This window comes from Medicago sativa, chromosome 2 (genome assembly GCF_051527215.1).
Source record: "Medicago sativa cultivar Bolivia chromosome 2, Bolivia_mono, whole genome shotgun sequence".
Taxonomy (NCBI): domain Eukaryota; kingdom Viridiplantae; phylum Streptophyta; class Magnoliopsida; order Fabales; family Fabaceae; genus Medicago; species Medicago sativa.
In genome coordinates, this window is record NC_140750.1 from 14,885,822 (window position 1) to 14,907,097 (window position 21,276).

At 33.4% G+C, this 21,276-nt stretch overlaps 3 long non-coding RNA genes across 4 annotated transcripts; 2 read left to right on the forward strand and 1 right to left on the reverse strand.

The window, feature by feature from the left end:
- Nucleotides 1–688: 688 nt before the first annotated feature.
- Nucleotides 689–2,906, forward strand: LOC146944856 (uncharacterized). 2 transcript variants are annotated; one of them, XR_015026147.1, is made up of 4 exons: nt 689–1,540; nt 2,103–2,162; nt 2,238–2,303; nt 2,458–2,906. It is a non-coding gene; the product is annotated as an uncharacterized LOC146944856 (long non-coding RNA). The 2 variants fall into 2 exon arrangements; XR_015026146.1 differs by having other exon boundaries at nt 2,238–2,906.
- Nucleotides 2,907–14,240: 11,334 nt separating this feature from the next.
- LOC146944857 (uncharacterized) lies at nt 14,241–15,899 on the forward strand. The gene is made up of 3 exons (XR_015028150.1): nt 14,241–15,077; nt 15,552–15,611; nt 15,687–15,899. It is a non-coding gene; the product is annotated as an uncharacterized LOC146944857 (long non-coding RNA).
- Nucleotides 15,900–17,894: 1,995 nt separating this feature from the next.
- On the reverse strand, nt 17,895–20,209 carry LOC146944858 (uncharacterized). The gene is made up of 5 exons (XR_015026148.1): nt 19,794–20,209; nt 19,655–19,704; nt 19,512–19,552; nt 19,202–19,361; nt 17,895–18,355 (listed from the first exon to the last, which is right to left on the reverse strand). It is a non-coding gene; the product is annotated as an uncharacterized LOC146944858 (long non-coding RNA).
- Nucleotides 20,210–21,276: the final 1,067 nt, after the last annotated feature.

A 21,276-nucleotide genomic window follows, 5' to 3' on the forward strand; every position in this document is an offset into this window, starting at 1 on the left:
ACTCTCACTTCAGATCTCACCCTCGCCGTCGCCCCCTCCCTAGCCGTCACATGCACCGATCTCCATCGCATCTCTCCACCAGTTCTTAGAAACCAGAGATGCTCAAACCGACAAAGAACCTTGATCGATCTACATCACCACTAGGAGAACCTCGAAATTCTCGTTGACGCTCAGTCTAGCGAGTTTATCAGAACCTTACAGTTTTTATTCACGCAATATTCTCTCTCTCCAATACATGCAATTTTTCGGATCTGTGTTTCTCGGGTAAGAACCCTATTTTTTGTACTTTCACCTTAATTTAATTTTCTAGATTAATTTCTTTGAATCCTTCACATGTAACTTAGCTTTTACTCAAATTGATTTGAAGTAGGATAAATTTCTTTGAATTGCATTGAAAATGTGTTTGTGTAAATGAAATATTCACTGAAATCCATTAATTTACTTTTGTTTCTAGTTCAATTCATTCCTATGGAATCTAAAAACTTGTCTTGGTATTACATGTGCGAGTTGTTGTTATGCTGCATCAAACTTTAGAGATCTACTGAGTTAGGGTCTGTTTGGATAAGTAGCTTATTTGGGAGTCTAGGTATGCTTCATTTACCATAAGCTCCATTTAGTCTATTTAGGGTCTTAGATGAATCACATATGGCAAAAAATGATTAAATGGTTCAGATTTAAAAATAAACAAAACATTCATTTTTTTAATAAAAAAATTGAAACACAGAAACTCTTCTCTCTCTTCTTTTCTTGTATCAATATCCACCATCATGCTTCTTGTCGCCGCCGTCACCGATCAAACACAACATCTTTCCTCTTCCTCTCACCACCCCCTCTCCCCTCCGCCGTCTCACTGTTGCCCTCACATACCAAATCACCTTTGCTGCTCTTCTCTTCCACACCAATTGATTCATTCTTACCCACTTTTACCCTTGCCAATTTCTAAATATTCATAACAAGAACTACAAGACTGCAAAATACTTTTGCTCGTACCCGTCTTATTATTAATTTGTCCTAATTAGGAAAGAATCTTAACACCTACAAGATTGTACAAGAAAATGATGGGTTACTGTCTAATAATAGTACTGCTTAACGAAATTCCTCTTATCATTTTCCTCCTCTTGCTCTCTTACTCCATGAATGTTCAAGGCATGAGAGGGGCGATGAAAAGAATAATGGAGAGGAGCATTCATGTTATTTAGAGATGAAAGAACGACGGTGATTGAGATGAACGGTGGCACAATCGGTGGATGGTGGCGGTGATGAGAGGGGATAGGAAGAGATTTTAACGGAAGCTGAAAAGATAAACGTAGAAGAAGAGAAAGAGAAGTGTTTCTGAGTTTTAATTTTTTTTATTAAAAAAATAAATGTTTTGTTTTTTTTTTAAATCTGAACCATTGAATTCTTTTTTGCCACATGTCATTCATCCAAGACCATAAATGGATTAAATGGAGCTTATGGTAAATGGAGCATGGACTCATTATTTGGAGCCAATAGCACAAACACTTCTCATGATAAGTGCTTATGTATTAGGTTACATAAGGTAGTTTTGTAGAAAATGATAAAATAAAGTTCAATTGTTTTTTGTATATGCTATAAGTGATTTTTAGAAGTTATCTTAGGGAACTTATGAAAATAAGCTGAAAAAAGCTTATGAAAACTGTCATAAGCTGTTTACAAAAGTTTACCCAAACATTCATATATAACTTATGCAAGTAGATAAACTCAAATAAGATAATCCAAACAGGTCCTTAGTTTCGGGTTCAAATAACCAAAGTTCCATATCTCACTTTCCATTTAATATGCATACCTTGGTATCTTTCTTGTTCCTTTGCAGATAAAAAATGTTTTTTTTTTCCTTCCGGAAAAGTAGTGTTCCTAATACTGGTTTGTGTGTTAATAAATGGCTATTGTAACTGTCAATATCTTACCATTGCAAATTATTTGACACTAAGAACATTTTTATGGAAAGCATGTATGAATTAAAGATCTTCCCCCCTACGATAACTTTGCCTTATCATGCTTTTGTTGTTTGTTTATTCAAAGCATTTCGGTTCATTGGTATATATTTAATTGGTGTTGCTTAATCTTTTATGGTTTTGCAGGCCAAGGCAGATGTTGTTTTCAAGTCACTGGAAGAAAACATTTCAACTCTGAGTCTCACTGTAGGTTCTCTTACCAACACTGTTTTACTTGAAATTTTAATTTTTAAAATAGTCAAGAGTGGGACATATTTACAGGAAATTCAAGGACTAGTAACTTGGGTGCTTGGTGAAGGACTTATGCCATCATGGATTTTTATCAAGGTACAAATCATCTTTTTCTTTCTTTTGTTTCGGTAAATATCTTCACAACAATATTCACCCCATTTGATAGAAATCACATAGAGCATTCTTTTGTCGCTGAAATCACATGCTGAATCATCTAAATCATAGTAATCCTGATGATGTTGTGATTCAGCAATAAATATTATGAGTTGGTTGGTAGTGAGGCAAGCTGCCCCCGTAGGGTGACAACGGAGAGATTTGTGACACAATCACACTGTCAGTCAGAGAAATCACATCTATATTTCCTAGTTTCGTATTTCACTCTCAAGTTGAAGATACGTACTGAAGCAACTGCATTTTCTTGCTAGATTGATTTTTCTTGGTTGCTTGTGAACTCTGCAAAAAAGATTTGGTTAAGATGGATTTATGAACTTTTGTATATGTTTTCATTTACTTGAATTTTGCATTCCCTTTTTTGGGTAGGTTTGGTTTGTCCATTGAAGAATTGGATTTGTTAATTTCACCTTAGAATATTTAGGTGTTTCAGAATTAGAACCGGGTGGTTATGGATATAAATTTATCTAACAATATTGTTTCTGAGTGGTTCAAGTAAAATGATAAGAATTTTTTTCAACCCTTCAATTTCTAGAAGAATGACCCCTGATAATTTGAAATTTGATTTAGAGGTAAGTATAAGAATATAGGAATGCAATTTCCTCATTTTTAAGAATATAGGAATGTAATTTCATCATTTAATTCATCATAGTAAACGGTATATATACAATGATAATGTGTAAGTCAAACCTATGGAAATAATGACAAACATGAATGAGAATAATTACAAATAATGACAAACATGAATGAGAATAATTACAAATAACTACAGTAATAATTACAAGAATATTCTATTCATTCTATCACACCCCCGCAGTTGGAGTGGGAGGTTCACGGTTCATGGACGATTAAACTTGTCCAAAAATCATCAAAAAAAAAACTCGAGATAGGGCTTTGGTGAAGATATCAGCTATCTGATGACGAGAAGGAACATGAAGGACGCGTGCTTGGCCACGGGCTACCTTCTCGCATACAATACCTCTCTTGTAATCATGTATAACATCAGCGTACTACGCATATTGAGATGGACATTCACTTTGTACGCGAGAAGGTAGCCCGTAGCCAAGCACGCGTCCTTCTCGTCATCAGATAGCTGATATCTTCACCAAAGCCCTATCTCGAGTTCTTTTTGATGATTTTCGGACCAGTCTAGCGTCCGTGAACCTCCCGCTCCGACTGCGGGGTGTGATAGAATAGAATATTCTTGTAATCATTAATGTAGTTATTTATAATTATTCTCATTCATGTTTGTCATTATTTGTAATTATTCTCATTCATGTTTGTCATTATTTCCATAAGTTTAATTTACACATTATCACTGTATATATACCCTTTATTATGATGAATGAAATGAGGACATTGCATTCCTATATTCTTATAAATGAGGAAATTACATTCCTATATTCTTATACTTACCTCTTGTTATACCCTAATTTTGGACCTAAAAATACTAACTCAATTCTTCTTATCTTGCATTTCAAGTCATTTGATATGTCTCTGATCAATTGCATCTTTCTCTACATTTTATTTCAATATTACCTGCAAAATTCACATAAAAGGGTATTTTAGTCATTTCCTGCATTCAACTCATTTTAATCCTTGAAAGTTGTTTGAGTCTTCTAATTTGGTTTGTATAAGTCCTTGTTTCAATCTCAGGTCAAAATTCATTCCAAAAAATATCAGTTGAGTCATTTGCTAGTCAGTTTAGCCCCTAGGGGCATTTTAGTCATTTCCTATGTCAAAATTTCTTTCAATCTTTAAAAATTTGTTTGAGTCTTCTCATTTGGTTAGAATAAGTCTCTGTTTCATTCTATGTCAAAATCTATTTCAAAAATTGCATTTGAAGTCATTTTGAGTCAGTTTTGCCCCTAGGGGGCATTTTAGTCTTTTCATGTGTCAAAACTCTGTTTAAACTCTTAAATTTGTCTCTGAGTCTTTTAAGTTGTTTGTATAAGCTCTTGCTTTAATTCCCTGTTAAAAATCCATTTTAAAATTGCATCGGAGTCATTTTTAGTCATTTTAGTCCCTAGGGGCGTTTTGGTCATTTCACATAATATTTCTGATTCGTTTTAATCTGCTTTGTTGTTTTTAATCGTCTCGTTTTACGTTAATTTTCAATTTACTTTTTCAATTCAATTTTAGTTTTAATTTTCATTTTAGTCCTCGCACTTTTGTTATTTACATTTTAATCCCTTTTAAGTTTGTTAGAGTCCAAGTGCCATGTGTCCAAATGCTATTGGTCCTTAAGAGTTTGTTACTACTTAGTCCATGTGGCATTTCCTCATTGGTCCAAGCATCCCTTTCATCACCTATATAAGTCAAACCCTTAGTCAAAATTTCTCATTCAATCATTTTCACAAAAACTCCACAAAAATCACAAAATTCATAATTTATTTTCCCTCAATTTTCCCTCTCCTCTAACTAACTTTCTCATCCCTAACAAACTTCCAACCACCACTCAAACCACCCTAACTAACTCTTCATCCACCACATTCATCACTTCAACCACCATAAACAACCACATTCATCATTTCAACCACCATAAACAACCACAAAACCATTACAACTTCATCTTCAATAACCTTCCACCATAGCCAAAAGCATCGATAATATCCATAACCGCTACGTCTTCATCCTAACCACAACTCTACTGATTCTGTTATTCTTCCAGTTACTACCAAAGATTCAACGAAATCTGGATTAACGCATTCTCTAACAATCAAGCTTGATGAGAAGAACTTTCGGTTATGGAGCCAGCAAGTCAACGGTGTCTTCATGGCGCACGACCTTCATCGTCTTGTTCTCAGTTCAAAGATTCCACTGCAATTCGCATCTGAGAGCGATTGCCTGCAAAACAAGGTCTCCGACGAATATCAATTGAATCGGAGTTGATGAAGTTCGACGAGAGGAAGCTCGGAACCGCAAACAACAACGCCGAATCCGACGAACTCCAACAACAAATTCACCACAAACAGAATCAGATCGGAGCAAGAAAGAAGAAGATGACGAAGGTGAAGGTTTCGTTCGCGATTTCCGGCTCCGTCGCTGCTGATCAGGAAGGTGCAACCGAATTCAGAGGATTGAGGAACAGAGGTAACTGCGAATCACTTTTGCTTCCCTCTCTCTTTCGTTTTCCCGCATCCTTTTGTTCCTTCTTCGAATCTGAGTTTAAGTCCAGCAATTTTGAGGCAAGTTTTTCAAAGATTAAGTGCAGATGTGTCTTCAACATCAAAAAGGATCTATGAATCTGTGTTTTTGAAACTGGAGCACTTTGATTTCTCCGGTACGGTGGCGCCGCCTGTTAGGCAGACCACTACCGCACCGGTATTTGAAAGCGGCAGCGGAATCTATGTGTTGGTTTGGGAAGGGGATCGATTAGGGGGTGAACATGAAGAGGAAGAAGATTACGTGTGTCTTCTTTTAACAATAACAACTTATATTTTTGACCCATGCACAATCCATGGATCCTGACCCATGCACCCATACCCGCTCCAACTCCATACCCATAACCCCGCAGGCTTGTTCAAAGCCCATTTACCTTCTTTTTGTTCATCCAGTTTCGCTATATTCACCCCCCAGTGTTACTTTCTGCACCCCTTGTTTGCCTAAAACGTTTTAAAAAATTCCAAATTAATTCATATGTACTCCCTTTTTTTTTGTAGTCTTGTTATGATATGTGTTGTTGAAAATTGATGGAAAATAGTGTGGATTTTTTTTCTTGCTTTAATTGTAAGATTTTATGCTAAAAACTTGTGGTTTTCTTGCTTTGTTTCAATTCCATTTCTTGATAGATGTTGGTAATTCATGATATATGATGTTGTGAGGGTTTTTTGCTACTGTGGGTATGTCTTTTGTTGAATGTGTGTCTTGTGCCTAGTTGCTTGCTTTGCAAGATTCGTTTGTGAATAAATAATGTAAAATATGCTTAAATTCACTATTAAAATGCATAGTCTATCACATCCCTTTGATCCCCATTTTACAATATGAGTTCATGCCTTTAAAATGTGTTAAAATGTGAGGATTATAAGTCATGTGAACCTTGCATTTTGTAGTAGGATTTTAGCTCTATTTTGCAACATTTTTGCTATGTTTTTTTTTGTGGTAATTTCTTTGCTTTTGTTATAGTAATTTTTACTTGATTTTACTTCTTGATATTGTCATGTGCTACTAACCCTTTTGTTTCTTGTTTCATGTATCCCATAAGCTCATCTCATTTCATATTTTAGTTTAACTTTCTTGCAATTTATAGTTCTTACAAAAATTAGAATGTAATAATTAGGATCTTTTTTGTACTTTAATTTCTTGCAAGACCATAGAATGTATCTAGGCCAATGATGTAAAGGACAATGGACTCTAATAATGTACACCGACACAAGCACCGACACATACACACACACCACTTTAGGTATATAGCTAGAATATGCATGTTTAGATGTATGTTTAGGATTGTATGTTTAGATGAATGTTTAGGCTTTATACTTAGAAAAATCAATTTTCAAAAAAATATGAATCATATCACTCAAACATTTTTCATAATAAACCTTGGGATCAAAGTCCCATTGAAATTTTCCCTTTATTTTCTTAATCAAAATCTTAATAAATCTTAACCATACTTAGACCTTTTTGCAAATAACTAATCCCACCTCACAATTTCATAATCTCAATGCTCACGAAGCCTCTCAATCTCCATTCTTCAAATTCCCATTTTTAAACTTAAAATCAACCAACAAAAACAAAAACATTTTTGGAAGAGAACTACGGTGGATTTGATCCCTTAAACGGGTACGTAGGCAAGGAACAAAATTCCTTCAATTCAACTAAAATAAAAATCCAAAAACATTCTTCTCCCTCCAATTCTTCACTTAGAATATTCTTAGGTTTAACATCATCTTTTCAAATAGTATTTAAAAAATAAAGCGCGCGCGTAGAAAGTAAAGACGGTTCCTATAGGATACTATAGTCGTTATGGGTGCCTAACACCTTCCCGTAGCGAAAACAACTCCCGGACCTCGATTCTCAAGGGTTTTGCTTACTTTTTCCCTTCCCAAGAAAAAATAAGATATCACCGGTTTAAAAGGTTCAAACGTAATCAATGTTTGACACCCGAAAACCAAGATAAAACACCTCTAAATCAAATTTCAAATTACCAAGGGTCATTCTTCTAGAAATTGGACGGTTGAAAAAAATTCTTATCATTTTACTTGAAGCACTGAGAAACAATATTGTCAAATAAATTTATATCCATAACCACCCGGTTCTAATTCTGAAACACTTGAATATTATAAGGTGAAATTAACAAATCCAATTCTTCAATGGACGAACCAAACCTACCCAAAAAAGGGAATGCAAAATTCTAGTAAATGAAAATATATACAACAGTTCATAAATCCATCTTAACCAAATCTTTCTTGCAGAGTTCACAAGCAACCAAGAAAAATCAATCTAGCAAGAAAATGCAGTTGCTTCAGTACGTATCTTCAACTTGAGAGTGAAATACGAAACTAGGAAATGTAGTTGTGATTTCTCTGACTGACAGTGTGACTGTGTCACAAATCTCTCCGTTGTCACCCTACGGGGGCAGCTTGCCTCACTACCAACCAACTCATAATATTTATTGCTGAATCACAACATCATCAGGATTACTATGATTTAGATGATTCAACATGTGATTCCAGTGACAAAAGAATACTCTATGTGATTTCTATCAAATGGGGTGAATATTGTTGTGAAGATATTTACCGAAACAAAAGAAAGAAAAAGATGATTTGTACCTTGATAAAAACACATGATGGCATAAGTCCTTCACCAAACACTCAAGTTACTAGTCCTTGAATGTCCTGTAAATATGTCCCACTCATGACTATTTTAAAAATTAAAATTTCAAGTAAAAGAGTGTTGGTAAGAGAATATACAGTGAGGAGAAATGCTAGCAACACTCTCTTTTGAGCACTCTCTCTAGCACTCACTCCTTTATTGGGTGAAATCAATGTATGTCCCACCACTTTATGTGGGTTCCATTTCTAAAGTGTAGGTCCTACATTGATTTCACCCAATAAAAGAGTGAGTGCTAGAGAGAGTGTTCAAAAGAGAGTGTTGCCAGCACTCCTCGTACAGTGAGACTCAAAGTTGAAATGTTTTAAACACTGGTTCAATTTTTTTACATCTGCAAATGACAATGCAGCATCTTTAAACTTATGATGATTAGTAGTAAAGCAGAAATTTTAAACACTCGTTCAATTTTTTTACATCTGCAAATGACAATGCAGCATCCTGCAAAATTATATTAGAGGTCATTTATCTTATTTACTTGTAACACTTTAGTTCTTTATTTTTTTTGTCCCATTTACGTCCTTTATCTATCAAAATATGCATAAGTTAGTCCTTTTTTCCATTTTCCTATTGAAAAAAGCTGAAATAATAATTTTATTACTTTTAAAAAAAAATACTTTTTTACTAAAAGTAAATGAACTCAAACCATGTGAACATTTTCATCTTCGTAATCTTCTTTCTTAAATCAAAATTCAACATCTTAAAAAATGTCCACCTAAATACACCTACAAGTTACTTGAATATTTTCACTTTTATCTTCTTCCTTAAACTCAAAATTCAAAACCCCAAATTTCAACAAATCTTGACTTTACAAAAACCAACAAATCCCCAAATTGTTTTTTTTTTTAAACACCCAAATTGGTTTTCTCAAATGATCGTGAAGCTTCTCCTCATTGATGAGAGTAGACGGTCACAAGTGATTGTGAAGCTCCTCCTTATTGATGGGACTGTGTATATGGAGGAACTTTAAAGAATTGTCTATTGTTTTGACAAAAATTCTTCTGGATCTGCTGAGTCGTATCGATAAGGAGGAATCTTCTACGAAATAATTTTTTTATGATGATTAGTAGTGAAGTAGAAATTAAAAACACTGGTTCAATTTGTTTACATTTGCAAATGAGAATGCAGCATCTTTAAATTTTATTCAACAGTCAAGCGGAAAGATTTGTCACTTTGTTGCTACTTGGTTTATGTTTTAAATGCTGCAAAGTCTTGTCGTTTTTGCTGATATTGTCTATCATATTTTACAATAATTGTAGTGGAGAAACATGAAGATATGATTCTAAAATTTGAGTTTTAACCAATCAAGTATCACAATGTTTAGAGAACTAGTAGAAACATTACTCAACATGATAAGGCTTGAGACAATCTCAATCTCAAATCCTTCGTAGATCAGAACAGAAACAATAGTATTATACCAGTGTTTTTTATGGTTGCTTTCATTTGTCATTAAGATACAATCAATCATGTATAGTTTGTTTACACAATATACTCTGGTCCTGATGTAGGCTTCTTACCATAATTTATATAGGGTTCCATATGAATCGTGATACTCAAGCTACATATTTGCAAGCTTGGGTGCCATGTCATTACAGGGTGCTTGTTTTTGGTGGCTGTCCTAATTTTTATGTTGTTAGGATTAGGGGTTTTTTATTGAGTTATTATTGGTGTTTAGGTGCCTTAATTTTTAGGCACCTAATGTACTCTTTTTTCTCCTTTGTCGGTTAAGTGCACCTTGTGCTAGCCGAGCTTAATAATATTTGCTGATTATAAAAAAAAACGAACATATTAAAGTAGCCCCACATTGATAGTTTTAAAACAATAGAGAAAATGATTATCTATAAAACTGCAGCCCATCTCAATGTGCTACGTACTTTGAGTAGTGAAATCATTTGCCGATTCAATCGTGCCAGTGGTTTTCAAGCTTTTCCTTGTTATTGTTGAGAAAAAAATGTGGGGATGGAGGGACCTTTAAAAAGTCTTCTGTTGGATTGTGAAAGTTCCTTCGTTCCAAACTTTGTTCTTGGTGATAAGGAGGAAACTCCTAAGAAATCAAAAAAGTAAGATCATGAATTAATATAATTGATATGATTGTTGCCTCTGTGTTCTTGTCCAGAATCTGCATTTCATTATCTCCAAAATTAATCAACGTGTCTTACATCGAATACACCTTCGATCACAGTGCTACAAAGCTTAATATCATAAGGTCAATTCTTTCCATTTAGAGTAAATCGTTAATGAAAAGTGGGTATTATTCTCTAATTGTGGTTTTTGAGGGCTCTTTGAGTGTTCAAGTATGAACACAATCTGGATGACCCAACATAGTTAACTTGATTATTAAGAAATGTCCTACTTGTATTGTATTAAAATAATGGTCAAACTTGGATGATTAATGACCTAACTCGGTTTTTGGTGCTCTTTTTTTTGTTTTTTCTTTTGGTGTTCTTTGTTCCCTTTGGGGACTAGTGGGTGCGTCTCCACCCCGCCTGTGGGGTTTTGGGGCGTCCTCCCTTGTGGTGGTTTGTTGGTGTGTCGCTTGGCGACAATTATTTTCTATTTTGTACCATCTTCTTCCTTTCGTTTATAGTTATATATATATTTTGACATTCAAAAAAAAAAATGACCTAATTAGAGTAAACTTGATTATAAGAAAGGTCGAAATATAGTTTTCATCCGATTATAAAAAAGATCAAACATTTGTCAGCCGATGAATTGGCTAACTATAATTGACTTGATTATTAAAAAAAAAACCTTTGGTTTATTTGATTAGAAGAATGATCAAATTTGAACCGAAGTTAATTTTTTTGAGAGGAACCTAACCAAAGTTAAATTGAATAGTAGAAAGGTATAAATACAATTTTTATCATAGTAAAATAAAGATCAAACCTTTGTTATAATTTAAATTGTAATTTGTAATTTTAAATTATTTTTTATTTCAGATTTTTTTATTGTAGGTTTTAATTATTTTTATGTATTTAATTAAGTTAAATTGTAATATTAATTTTATTCATGTGAATGCTATTTTAACATGTGTTTTGCCATTTTAATACTTTGCATACCAACTCGTTAAAAATCTTCAAAAAAAAAGAAATCGTTAAAAAATAATATAAATTATTGTTTCTGCGTGTCAAAGTGTAGGAAAGAAAGTTTGTTTTCAAAATGTGGAACTAATTTCGTGAAGTTGATAAAATACGAGACCGGGAATTTAATTAAACCTAGCATGTTAACTAGTCTAGTTAAAAATCATAATAAAGTAGTACATACTAAAACTAAAGGAGGTGTTAATGCTTTTAATGGGAGGTGTTTGCCAAAAGGGAGGTGTTTTCCACTTTAAATAATATTTAAGGGAGGTAAGTGTTTAGTTGAAAACTAAAGGGAGTGTTGTTAGTGCTTTTAATGTAAACCTCATGGAAGGCAAGTGTAATTTCCCCAAAAAATAATCGATAAGAATTGCGTCTCATGGATGTTGAAAGCATATAGTCTCTAGTTTAAGCATTTTGAAGGAAATTAATTCATAAACACCTAAATCCATTCTACCAAAGAAACAAAGCACCACAACAAAAAAAAAAATCATAAATGTGACAGATTGTTGACGTTATAGAAAGAGAAATAAAGAGAAAATAAAATGTTATATGAATATATAAAAAATAAAATGTGTAAAAATATAATTAAAAACAAATATATGAAAATAGTCCCACATTGGGAGTTCTAAAACCATAGAGGACTCATCTATGAAGGGGCAGCCCATCTCACTCAGCAAAGTACTTTGAGTAGTTGAGTCATGCGTTGATTCCTTCATCGTATATTAGTGGTCTAGAAATGAGTGTAAAGTTGCTCCTCGTTGATGAGCCAATATGGGAATGGAGGAACTTAAAAGATTTCTTTATTGGCTCGTACCGAAAGTTCCTCCGTTCCCTTGTTTGCTCTTTGATAAGGAGGAAGCTCCTATGACATCGAAAATTTGTTTACATCAGCTAATGAGATTACTGTTTTGGTGTTCTATTCTGATATCCTTAAATTTATTTTTGCTTGTGTTATAAATGCTTACGAAGATTTGTCATTTGGCTGATATTGCTTGTCACATTTTAATAAGGATTTGAAATAGTGTTGATCATTTCTTATCTTCTGGCTCAACTCTTTAAATACACTCCTTGACAAGGCCTCAATTAAAACATCACATACCAAAGACATCACTCAACATTTTGTCTATAGAATTAATTATGACATGTTTGATTGTTTTTGAATAAAGTTGATTTTGTCTATAGAATTGATTTTCAAAATAAATTTACAATCCAATTCATTTTTACCTAAATTTATCTAAATGCAAACCATTTTACTTTCAATTCAGTTTTAGTCAAAATTAATTTTTGTCAACGGAGAACCAAAATATGATATGGTTAAAAAAGCAATAACATATTATTATGTTCAAATGAAATTACAACGAAGAACTTGTCAACAAAAACAAACAAAAAAAAAATACAACTTAATGCAATACTATAAACTTAGCATCAAATGTATCATTTAAATCACCAACACAACATCACAATTATAATTATAACCTCTGAAGCTTCGATACTCCAAAAATGGCGAAGAATCGTGTCCGACACGTATATGATACTGATACGCCCTGATACGTCCCGATACACGTATCAGAGAAGTATCAGGCAATTAATATTTATTTTTTAGAAAAAAATTACTGATACGTGTCAGATACAGCTAACTTGTACTCTCACACGACTAACTTATACTCCGACACCGATATTTGTCTTATATATTTTCTTTTTAAAAAAAGAAAAATAAAATAATTAGAAATAAAACTACAAGTCTGGCAGTGCTATCAAAAACATATTGTCTCTTCTAACCCAAAAAAAATAGGGTTTCTTGTCACCGTATAGCGATAGCTAGTGGAGGCATTATTGAACATGATAAGGCTTAAATCAATCTCAATCTCAACATGTTTTATCCTATCATGGTGAATAGGGTTAATTTTTTTCTAATTTTGATTTGTGGAAGAACAGTGAAGCTCATGTTTGGTAGGGAAGTATTCAAGATGTTTACACTACAAGAAATATAAGATTTTCTACCATGATTGTGCTAGGAAATGTAATGGTAGTAAATATCATAATAATTAACTACCAATTTGACTGAAATTAGTTTTTTACTTTTTATTTTGAAGGGAGTGAAAATTAGTTTTATTTTAATTTTTGTAAGTTTAAATAAATTTCTCAAACACATTCACTAAAAAAAACGAACAAACACATTTCTCTTTCTGAAAACACACTCGTGGAACTCTCACTTCAGATCTCACCCTCACCCTCGCCCTCTCCCTAGCCGTCACACGCACCAATCTCCACCGCATCTCTGATCTACCACGCTCCATCAGTCCCTAGAAACCAGAGATGCTCAAACCGGCAAAGAACTTGATCGATCTACATCACCACAGGGAGAACCTCGAAATTCTCTATGACGCTCAGTCTAGCGAGTTTATCGGAACCTTACGATTTTTATTCACGCAATTTTCTCTCTCTCTCTCTCTCTCTCTCTCTCTCTCTCTCTCTCTCTCCAATACATGCAATTTTCGGATCTGTGTTTCTCGCGTAAGAACCCTAATTTTTGTACTTTCACCTTAATTTAATTTTCTAGATTAATTTCTTTGAATCCTTCACATGTAACTTAGCTTTTAGTCAAATTGATTTGAAGTAGGATAAATTTCTTTGAATTGCATTGAAAATGTGTGTGTAAATGAAATATTCACTGAAATCCATTAATTTACTTTTGTTTCTAGTTCAATTCATTCCTATGGAATCTAAAAACTTGTCTTGGTATTACATGTGTGAGTTGTTGTTATGTTGCATCAAACTTTAGAGATCTGCTGAGTTAGGGTCTGTTTGGATAAGTAGGTTATTTGGGAGTTCAGGTATGCTCCATTTACCATAAGCTCCATTTAGTCTATTTAGGGTCTTAGATGAATGACACGTGGAAAAAATATGATTAAATGGTTCAGATTTAAAAATAAACAAAACATTTATTTTTTAATAAAAAAAACTGAAACTGAGAAACGCTTCTCTCTCTTCTTTTCTTGTATCAGTATCCACCGTCATGCCTCTTGTCGCCGCCGTCGCCGATCAAACACAACATCTTTCCTCTTCCTCCCACCACCCCCTCTCCCCTCCGCGATCTCACTATTGCCCTCACATACCAAACCACCTTTGCTGCTCTTCTCGTCCACACCAATCGATTCATTCTTACCCACTTTTACCCTTGCCAGTTTCTAAATATTCATAACAACAACTACAAGACTGCAAAATACTTTTGCTCTTACCCGTCTTATTATTAATTTGTCCTAATTAGGAAAGAATCTTAACACCTACAAGATTGTACAAGAAAATGATGGGTTACTGTCTAATAATAGTACTGCTTAACGAAATTCCTCTTATCATTTTCCTCCTCTTGCTCTCTTACTCCATGAATGTTCAAGGCATGAGAGGGGCGATGAAAAGAATAATGGAGAGGAGCATTCATGTTATTTAGAGATGAAAGAACGACGGTGATTGAGATGAACGGTGGCACAATTGGTGGATGGTGGCGGTGATGAGAGGGGATAGGAAGAGTTTTTAACGGAAGTTGAAAAGATAAACGTAGAAGAAGAGAAAGAGAAGTGTTTCTGAGTTTTAATTTTTTTATTAAAAAAATAAATGTTTTGTTTATTTTTAAATCTGAGCCATTGAATTCTTTTTTGGCACATGTCATTCATCCAAGACCATAAATGGATTAAATGGAGCTTATGGTAAATGGAGCATGGACTCATTATTTGGAGCCTATAGCACAAACACTTCTCATGATAAGTGCTTATGTATTAGGTTACATAAGGTAGTTTTGTAGGAAATGATAAAATAAAGTTCAATTGTTTTTTGTATATGTTATAAGTGATTTTCAGAACTTATCTTAGGGAACTTCTGAAAATAAGCTGAAAAAAGCTTATGAGAACTGTCATAAGCTGTTTACAAAAGTTTACCCAAACATTCATATAAAACTTATGCAAGTAGATAAACTCATTTGTAACTGTTAATATCTTACCATTGCAAATTATTTGACACTAAGAACATTTGTATGGAAATCATGTTTGAATTAAAGATCCCCCCCACAGTATGGTGTGCAAAGTAATATATTTGATTTGATATTGGAACTTGTAATTCTTCATTATAAGTGGTATGTTGCTATAAGTGGTATATGCACCCTACGATAACTTTGCCTTGTCATGCTTTTGTTGTTTGTTTATTCAAAGCATTTTGGTTCATTGGTATATATTTAATTGGTGTTGCTTAATCTTTTATGCTTTTGCAGGCCAAGGCAGATGTTGTTTTCAAGTCACCGAAAGAAAACATTTCAACTTTGAGTCTCACTGTAGGTTCTCTTACCAACACTGTTTTACTTGAAATTTTAATTTTTAAAATAGTCATGAGTGGGACATATTTACAGGACATTCAAGGACTAGTAACTTGGGTGCTTGATGAAGGACTTATGCCATCATGGGTTTTTATCAAGGTACAAATCATCTTTTTCTTTCTTTTGTTTCGGTAAATATCTTCACAACAATATTCACCCCATTTGATAGAAATCACATAGAGTATTCTTTTGTCACTGGAATCACATGTTGAATCATCTAAATCATAGTTATCCTGATGATGTTGTGATTCAGCAATAAATATTATGGGTTGGTTGGTAGTGAGGCAAGCTGCCCCCGTAGGGTGGCAGTGGAGAGATTTGTGACACAGTCAGACACACTGTCCGTCAGAGAAATCACAACTACATTTCCTAGTTTCGTATTTCACTCTCAAGTTGAAGATACGTACTGAAGCAACTGCATTTTCTTTGCTAGATTGATTTTTCTTGGTTGCTTGTGAACTCTGCAAGAAAGATTTGGTTAAGATGGATTTATGAACTGTTGTATATATTTTCATTTACTTGAATTTTGCATTCCCTTTTTTGGGTAGGTTTGGTTCGTCCATTGAATAATTGGATTTGTTAATTTCACCTTAGAATATTCAGGTGTTTCAGAATTAGAACCGGGTGGTTATGGATATAAATTTATTTGACAATATTGTTTCTGAGTGGTTGAATTAAAACGTTAAGAATTTTTTTCGACCCTTCAATTTCTAGAAGAATGACCCCTGATAATTTGAAATTTGAGTTAGAGGTAAGCATAAGAATATAGGAATGTAATTTGCTCATTTATAAGAATATAGGAATGTAATTTCATCATTTAATTCATCATAGTAAAGGGTATACATACAATGATAATGTGTAAGTCAAACCTATGGAAATAATGACAAACATGAATGGGAATAATTACAAATAATGACAAACATGAATGAGAATAATTACAAATAACTACAGTAATAATTACAAGAATATTCTATTCAATCTATCACACCTCGCAGTCGGAGTGGGAGGTTCACGGACGCTTAGACTTGTCCAAAAATCATCAAAAAGAACTCGAGATAGGGCTTTGGTGAAGATATCAGCTATCTGATGACGAGAAGGAACATGAAGGACGCGTGCTTGGCCACGGGCTACCTTCTCTTATACAAAGTGAATGTCTATCTCAATATGCTTAGTATGTTGATGTTGTACATGATTACAACAGAGGTATATAGCGTTTGAGTGTTAGCATTGTGACAATGTTAGTACTATCTACCTCTCTGGTACTCCTGTACAACATCAGCGTACTAAGCATATTGAGATGGACATTCACTTTGTACGCGAGAAGGTAGCCTGTGGCCAAGCATGTGTCCTTCATGTTCCTTCTCATCATCAGATAGCTGATATCTTCACCAAAGCCCTATCTCGAGTTATTTTTGATGATTTTAGGACCAGTCTAAGCGTCCGTGAGTGAACCTCCCGCTCCGACTGCGGGGGTGTAATAGAATAGAATATTCTTGTAATCATTAATGTAGTTATCTATAATTATTCTCATTCATATTTGTCATTATTTGTAATTATTCCCATTCATGTTTGTCATTATTTCCATAGCTTTATAACTTACACATTATCATTGTATATATACCCTTTACTATGATGAATGAAATCAGAAAATTACATTCCTATATTCTTATAAATGAGGAAATTACATTCCTATATTCTTATACTTACCTCTAAATCAAATTTCAAATTACCAGGGTCATTCTTCTAGAAATTGGAAGGTTGAAAAAAATTCTTATCATTTTACTTGAAGCACTAAGAAACATTATTGTCAAATAAATTTATATCCATATCCACCCGATTCTAATTCTGAAACACCTAAATATTATAAGGTGAATTTAACAAATCCAATTCTTCAATGGACGAACCAAACCTACCCAAAAAAGGGAATGCAAAATTCAAGTAAATGAAAATATATACAACAGTTCATAAATCCATCTTAACCAAATCTTTCTTGCAGAGTTCACAAGCAACCAAGAAAAATCAATCTAGCGAGAAAATGCAGTTGCTTCAGTACCTATCTTCAACTTGAGAGTGAAATACGAAACTAGGAAATGTAGTTGCAATTTGCTACAAATTTGCTACCATTTCCGCCATAGCATATCGCCAATTTTCTTGTAGTATTAGTGGAAACAGTGAAGTGCATGTTATGTCAAGTTCGGCTATGTTGACTAATGAAATGCATAAACAGTAACTATTGGAGGATTAATATAACTATTTGTTACACATTTAGAGATCAAAATAACTATTACCCATTAATTAAACTAAACATACCAACTAAACTATATGGAATAAGATCTCGTCAGGACCTTTAGGAATTAGAACTTGAATAAAAAATTAATTAAACAAAGTCCTAAAGCCCCGCATGGATGTTGACAGCGTATATGACATTGGTATAGTCCCACATCGGGTGTTCTAAAACCATAGAGAGAGAAGGACTCATCTATATAATATTAATAGCCATCCTATTTTGCTGAGTTAAGTGCTTCGGGTGGTTGAGTCATGTGTTGTTGATACTTCTTTACTCGAGTTAGTGGTCTCAGATGATTGTGAAGCTCCTCCTCATTGATAGGACTGGTGCATCTGTTGGAGGAATTTAAAGAATTGTGTATGTTTCCGACAAAACACTTCTTCCTGTTGCACAATAGTCGTATCGATAAGGAGTCCTAATAAATAAAAGAATTTATGATTAGTAGTAGTAGTAGTAAAGCACTGGTTCAATTTGTTTACATCTGCAAATGACAATGCAGCATCATTTATTTGATTTAGTTGTAACATTTTGGTTTTTTATTTTTTTTCTTTCACATTTATGTCTTTTATCTATCAAAATATGAACAAGTTAGTCCTTTTTCCCATTTTCCTATTAAAAAAAGCTGAAATAATAATTTTATGGCTAAATTGTCTTTTTGGTCCCTTAACTATTTAACTAGTATCAGTTTGGTTCCCTAACTAAAATTTGATTTATTTTGGTCCCTTAAATTTCTCCCTCTTACTACTTTTAGTTAGGGGTGAGCATATATGCCGGACCCGACCGTAACTGGATGAAACCGATGCAATTAGGAACAATGATAATTTTTGTACCAAAAAAATAAAATGAACAATCATAATTCACTCATAAACTTCACCACAACTATAATTCACTCATAAATCTCATCCCACTATCACACCCACTAATCACACGTTAAAACAAATCCTTCTCTTCATATTATTCCTATTTGTAGTAAACATTCTTAGTCTTATAAATAGTACAACATAACATAGGATTATTATTATTTACTCAACTTAATTCTTACTCTACACTTCAATAAGGCACCCATCACTTTTCTAAAGAAAAGTGTTATTGTTGTGCCAACTCTACAATTTTCTTCGTTTATATGTTTGTTTCATGTAAACTTTTTTTTTTGTCTTGCCATGTTAAACATGAAAATCCCCTAAAGCAGATGCTTACTACTTTCTTAAATTCTTTCAAATTATGAAGAAAAAAAATTAACTTAATTTAAGAAATTAAATACCTTAAACAAGACAAAGTGGATGAAATGAAGAACTAGTTGCGGTTTCCCAAAGCCAAAAGTATTTCTTCGGATTGCTTTGTATTGCTCCTTGTCTCTCTGTATTATCAATAGACATGTCTAACAATATGGCCTCGAGTTTAGTGTTAACGGCCAAAACTACCTGCAACCAATTAAGCTATTAATATAGTAATTTCAAACATGGTTATCAAATTGAGATTTAAATTCTTGAATCAAAAGCAAGCTTTTTGATGTCAAAACAAAAACGGAATATTGTACATATCTGCATATTGTACAAGAACGAAATACTTACCACAAGATTAATTATGGATGTCCAAAACATAACATCCCATTCTGGAAAAAAAGAAAAAATATTAATGAATTGAATATTCAATTGAAGAAAAGTAAATTCAATAAGAATTGATTGAGGGAAAAAGTTAATAATAAGTTGCTTACTATTAACATTTAAGAGCAGAGAAACCACAAAGACTAGCCAAAGCAAAGGACTGTCCAATAACATAGCGCAAGTAGTAAGTGTATGTATTTCAAACTCGTTATAGTCGGAAAATTAGATGAGTAATGCTTTAAAATTTACCTGATTCCCACCACCACCTTAAAGTCATCCTCTAAAGATCTTTTGATGTGTTCATTGTCAAAGATCAAGAGATGCTTTAAAATTTACCTGATTCGGTTAAAGTCACGCCTCTGATGGCTTCATTGTCAAAGATCAAGGTTATGACTCATGATGTTACTCAAGCTGAACTTTCAGCGGTATGCATAAGGAGATTACTAGTATTCAGCCTCGCCTTATTTCTTGGCCTATAGAGCATTCTATATCATATATTCTTATTGTGGATGGTAGTGCTTAAACCAACCCAAGGATGACATGATTTGGTGGCTTAATTAGAGACTTCGATGGACAATTCATGCGTGGTTTCCATGATAAAATCCAACAAATGTTCTTTCTCTATAAAATCTAGTTTTCTCCCTTTTTTCATCAATTTCATGTTACGTACTCAATAAAACCCAACAAGTGTTCTTTCTCTATAAAATCTAGTTTTCTCTCATTTTTCTTCACTTTCATGTCACGTACTCAATAAAATCCAACAAGTGAGATGAAGCAGCAGCCTTTGCAAAAGATTAACAAAACATGGTTTTAGAAAAGGAAGAGCTTCATCAGACATCAACATGGGCTCTTGCATTGGTTGCATTGGTTTTCATTATAATTTCTGTATGTTTAGAGAAAATTTTTAACAAAATTGAAAAGGTATACCAATTCTCATCTTTGTCTAAACATAATTTTGTATACCTTTTCAATTTTTAACAAAAAATTTTAACAAAATTTTTAAGACAGATGAGAATTGGTATACCTTTTCAATTTTGTTAAAAAATTTCTCTAAACATTCAGAAATTATAATGAAAACCAATGCAACCAATGCAAGAGCCCATGTTGATGTCTGATCAAACTCTTCCTTTTCTAAAACCATGTTTTGTTAATCTTTTGCAAAGGCTGCTGCTTCAGCTCACTTGTTGGATTTTATTGAGTACGTGACATGAAAGTGAAGAAAAATGAGAGAAAACTAGATTTTATAGAGAAAGAACACTTGTTGGATTTTATTGAGTACGTAACATGAAATTGATGAAAAAGGGGAGAAAACTAGATTTTATAGAGAAAGAACACTTGTTGGATTTTATTGAGCACGTAACATGAAATTGAAGAAAAATGAGAGAAAACTAGATTTTATAGAGAAAGAACACTTGTTGGATTTTATTGAGTACCTAACAAGAATTTGAAGATAAAGGAGAGAAAACTAGATTTTATAGAGAGAATGTTGAAGGAAATATAGAATTTTCCATAGAATGAAAGTTGGTTACAAAGAGTGTTTATATAGTTTGTTTTTGCTTATACACTACATGCTACTGTGTACTAGCTTTACTATATCACAACCTAACAATTCCTATAAACAAGGAAGTTAGTTATTCTATGTAATTAACCCTAAACTACCTTAGGGTTTCTGTAACTTGTGGCGCAAGCAACTGAAGTTCATTTTTAAGTAATGTCTTGGACTTAAAATCCG